The sequence below is a fragment of the Tupaia chinensis genome, unplaced genomic scaffold, assembly GCF_000334495.1.
Source record: "Tupaia chinensis unplaced genomic scaffold, TupChi_1.0 Scaffold000399_1, whole genome shotgun sequence".
NCBI classification, from domain to species: domain Eukaryota; kingdom Metazoa; phylum Chordata; class Mammalia; order Scandentia; family Tupaiidae; genus Tupaia; species Tupaia belangeri.
The window spans coordinates 2,566,526-2,572,040 of NW_006159901.1; positions in this window are offsets into that span (position 1 = coordinate 2,566,526).

Sequence of the window (5,515 nt, forward strand, 5' to 3'; positions counted from 1 at the left end):
AAAGCAATTTTGTTTCATTGATTGTGCCTGAAATTTCCATTTAAATATCTTAACCTTTGAATCATTGTAATTATAAACTTTTCCTGAAATCAAGAATATACATCAATATTTCCTAAAGTTGCCTGATATTAGAAAGATATAAGTGCCTGGACAAAAATAAAGATTCCTGAGATCTACTGCAATATTACTTAATCATCATCTCTAGGGAAAGGGGGTGGGAATCTACAGGTGAAACAATTTTGTCCCAGATGACTTTTAAGAAGAGGTAAAATTAGAGAACAGTAGCATACATTTAAAATGAAAAAAAAGAAAAAGAAACAGAAATCCAGAATATATTGATTGCTTTGAAATATTCCAAGAAAAAGGAAATATGTAAGGTCATGGATAAGGCAGGATTATCAATGGGTTGGTGCAGATGGGGATGGGTGATGAGTTTATGTGCTTACATATTGTAGTCTTTCTACTTTTAAGTACTTTAAAAACCTCTATATAACAAAAGGTTAAAAATAATTAGCATACCTATGCCTGTTTCTAATGGTGCTGACAGAGTGGCTCTGTATTAAATCCTAAACCTCTATATTTTCAGATACAAAAACATCTGATGCAGAACCGTGGTTTAAATCTATTATGAAAGTTAACAGTTATACTTAATACACATATTTATATTTCTAGTATTTTAACCGTTTTTGTATAAAGTATCTATGAAGCCCATCTTGGGTGAATCATCTAAGTAATTAAGTAAGCTAGATAGCTTTTATTTTCACAGACTTATAAGATTAGTCTTAATACATTGATTGCAGAAATGCCTGAAACTCTATGAATGCAAGCAAGAAAAAACAGATATTAAACTTGCTATTTTCACGCAATGAAGGATTCTTAACTATAAGGCTTTTTATCCCAAAATTATTATAATAAAAGCTTGATGAAACAGTTGTGCAACAGTAAAAGAACTCTGTTCAGAGAGAAGAAAAAAATGCTCGTACATAAGTGAGTAAATATGCAGACCTAGAACTTAAAAAAAAGAAATAACGTTCTAACATTTTTATTGAATGCTTGGATAAAATATTATCATTAATGTAACTGAACTCCTGATAAAAGAAAATACCACAACTAACTGGGGCTTATGGCTTGCAAGTCTGACTATATTCAATGGCTTGAAGAGTTTTTTTTTTTTTTTTTTTTTTAACTACCAGCGCCCATAGTCCAAATCCAAATATTTGGAGAATAGGGTCTGAACATTGGTATTGTTTTTAAAATTCTGCAGATGATTACAATATACTATTTAGGTTGAGAATTATTTTGCTTTAAACAAAAGTGTTCCTTTTGGAATAAGAACTTTGAGAAATTTGCTTGTGATATCTATTTAAGGAACAACTTAACTTCATTAAAATTAGAAGATTTCTGGGACCAGCAGTTAGCGTAATGGTTATGTTGCTGGACTCCCACGTAGTCGACTGCAGTTCGAGTCCCGGACCTGGTGGCTTAAACTCACAGTTTGAGTCCCGGACCTGGTGGCTTAAACTCACGCGGGAGTGGCGCGTGTGCGTGCGTGCCTAAGACCCCCAGAAGAGAATGGAAAAGGGATTGTGGCATGGCCATCCCCCGTGGGGGATGATTTCTCGCTTTCTGTCTCTCTGTCTCTGTTTTTCTGGCGAGCACACACGCCCTATAGCAAAAACCTCTCAAAAAAAAAAAAATTAGAAGATGTCTTGATCTACTTCAACACCTGGGAAATGTAAATCTATAAATTGATTTCAATCTGATCCTTGGTGTTATTTTTTTTCCCTTACTATTGACTTCTGTGTATTATAATAAAATATTTGCCAAAATGTGTGTTCTGTCTAGATAACTATGGTGAATGTCATATGCTAGAATAAAATGAGTGAAACACATTCCTTGCCTCTGGGGAGATTCTAAGCAAGGGTAAAGTTATACATGCGATCAGGCAATGTATGTATATATTGATTGACTCTTTTATGTGAGACCTTTAAATTTTTAGAATTATTTAATTTTGTTCATTATCATTTTTCTTCAATTTGACCAGAGAGAGAGAGAGAAAGCAAGGTGCCAGTTATGAATTTGAAGCATAGTTGGCCATGTGGGAGTCCAGCACCCTAGCCCCGTCTCCTGTTGGCCACTTGTGTGAGATTTTTTTCTCAGAGGCTAGGAGACACCACAATGAAGAGTTTAAATTCTGGTGTACCCAATGCCACTATATAAACAAACAAGTGTGAACACAAACCCCAGTGTGAACATAGGAATTTCAGTTTCTGTTAAGTGTTATTGGTAAAAAATGCTGAAAATTTGGGGTAGAGATTGTTTTGCATTGTGTACTGGGGAGGAGCTCAAGACATAATCTAAACTACAACAGACGTGGGGGAATGGGCTAGCTGTCTCAGATATGAGGAACTGTTTTCTAAGCAGATGGAAACGCCCCATCAAATATAACCTAGAAAAGAGCTTAACACTACCCAGGAAAAGCAAAAATAACAATGTGGTGTAGCCTCCTGAACAACAGAAAGGGGAAGAGAAATGAGAAGAGGTCAGAAAAGTAACCAGAAATCAAATCAAGTAGCGTCTTTAGGCCACAGTATGGATGTTTTATTTGCTTTTTTTTACTTTTCCTCAAGGGCAGTGGGAAGCCTTTTAAGAGTTCTAGGCAGGGAAGTGACACGATCTGATTTATACTTTCTAAAGGTCACATTGGCTGCCGTACAGAAAAAGAATTACAGGGAGAGAATAGTAGTAGGAATCCCAGGCAGGAGATAATTGCTGTATTCCAGAGAGAAATAAAAAAAAAATATGTAACATCATAAAATATGAACAAATATGAAAGTAAAAAATCTACTTCAGTGTGAAGACAAAAAGAGAATATATACCAAATTTATAGGTTATACAGACCTAGACAACAGAACTATTAGTTGCCTCATTATAACAGTATCATAGCTTTGTATCAGCCCACATGTAGCATTCTGTGATAAAGATAAATACCATGGTATAAATTTAGACTTTATAAAAATATAGTGAGAATTACCTGGGTTTTTTTCAGTAAAGAGTTTATATGATTTGATTTTTGTTTTAAAATGGCAACTTTTGCTATTTGCTAAGAGAGTCAAGAATAAAAAGGAAAGACTAGTTGGAAGATCATTGCCTTTCAAAATCATACATCAGATCATGTCACATCTCTGCTTAGAATACTGAAATCCAGAGGCTTATTGGCTTAGCTTAGACAGCTGTGGAAATAGTAAGATGTGATAGGATACATTTTGGAGGGACATCCAAATACATCAGAAGTAGAAAATGAAGAAAAGAGGAAAATCAACGATAACTCCTAGGGTTTTGTATACATAACCAGGTGAGTGTTAATGCCATAACTGAAGTGGAGAAGACTAGGAAGAGTCAGAGGAAAAATTAAAAATTCTATTTTGTGTATTTCTGGTTTATAATTCTTGAAAGAGAGTGAAAATGTTGAGTTGAGTGTCAAGAATTGAGCTCAGGACGATATTAGGAATCTAGTCATGGGCCTGAAATCTTATCTCCAGGGCAAAAGAAATGACCATTTGGGGAAGGCTTAAATAGTTTTAGGCTACTCTAAGATTTTAAGGAAGGGCTGAAACTCAGCAACAAAGTCTGAAAAGAAACCACCTGTGAGGTTGGTGGAGAGGCTGAAAAATCCTATGAGCCTAAAATTAAAGAAGCCATTAATAGTAAAATGTATCAATTGTTGGTTATAGAACAAGAAAAATCTACCACTTATAAAATTATATAGATAAACAATTTCTGATAGATCTCTTTAAGAACTCCAGTTTATATCTCCTGCCCCGTGGCCAGCAAGGGACTTTGAGGCAGGGCCACCACTGTCCCCAGTCCCAGCTCCAGCTAGCTAGCCCAAACCAGAGCATTCCCTCTCAGAAAGGTAGGCAGGTTTTTTTCTCTTCTTCTTTCTTTTGTTAATTCTGTACTCCTCCTTGCCCAAAGACTGGCCTCCACTCTCCAGCAGAGGCCCATTTCCATCTCCAGCCCCGTGGCGAAATCGACTTTTTCTTTATTCTCCTTTGTACTCTTTTCTTCCCTTTATGGTCCTTGCCTCCTCATCCTCCACCTTCGCAGAGGGACTAGACAGGTTTAGAATCATAGTTCTGAAATACCCTAGAATTGTAAGGCTCTCTGGGCTCCTCCCTTTTACTGAACCACCTGTGAAAAAGGAGATACTGCTCTTCAGACACCTGAATAGAATATGCCTCTTGAGACCACATTGCTTGCTAAACACAACAAAAGAGAGACTTTGGCACATATCAGTCCACAGCAAAAGGGAAACACACTTGTTCCTAATTGAAGAAACATTCCCCTAAAAGTTATTCAAAAGTAAATAAATCTCCCAATGGCTAGAAGTAGAAGTGCCTCAGGTCTGAATAAACCAGGAAATATGTCTCCATCAAAAGAACACAGTAATTCTCCTCCATCTCTCAAAAAAAAAAAAAGAAAAACAGAAATTACCATAATGTCAAAGAAGGAATTTAGAACATTCATGGTGACAAAATTCCATGAGTTGGAACAGAAAAGAGACAGTGAACTACAGATTAGGAAGTCCTTCCATGATATGAAAGAAGAAATGGACACCTAAGAAAGAATCAGATGGAACTATTAGAGATAAAGTCTGTTATACAGGAAATCAAAAACTCTCTCCAAAGTATTAAAAGTCGATTAGACCATATTGAAGATGGAATCTCTGATATAGAAGATAAAGCCTCTAACCTAGGAAAAAGCACCAAAAAGAGAGGAAAATTAAAAAATAAAAAAAACTATGAGAATAATATACAAAAATACTAGATTCCATTAAAGGTCTAAACATCCAAATAATTTTTGGTGTTTATTTCTAGGTCGGAGGTTTTATATTCTATGTCAGAGAGTTGGGGGGCAGTCCTTGCTGACAGAGAGAGAGGGTCGCTGGGGTTGGGGCAGCCGAAGCTGGAGTTGGGGCAAAGGGGCCCTGCTCAGTTTCCCTTAGGCCAGGGGTCTGGAGATGTTGGGGGGAGGGGAATCTCAACTATAAGATCTTAATTTCAAATTTTGATCACATTGTCAGCTTGCTTTGAGTAGATAATTTGGACTTCTAATTTTACATACTACTATTTCTATTTTTATGACAAATAGTCATGATATATTTCATAAGAAAAATAAATATAAATCTATATACACTTGTTTGCTAGTTTAATGTTTATCTACCTATTTATATATCTCTGGTAAATAGATATGTCAGAAATTGGAGAATTCTTTGTCATAATACAGTTATGCCAAAGAAAACATTGACAGTATTTTAATGATATTTCCATTAAATGGCTAACACAGAACATTTGACTTTTTTAAACTTTTCAACAGAGATTATTGCACTAGAAAAGAAACTTGATTGATATGACTAAATCTAATAATCAGAGTTTACTCTATTGCTACAAGAAATATATTCAACTCAGCTTACACAAATAAGGGTATATATTAGCTCATATAAATGAAAAAT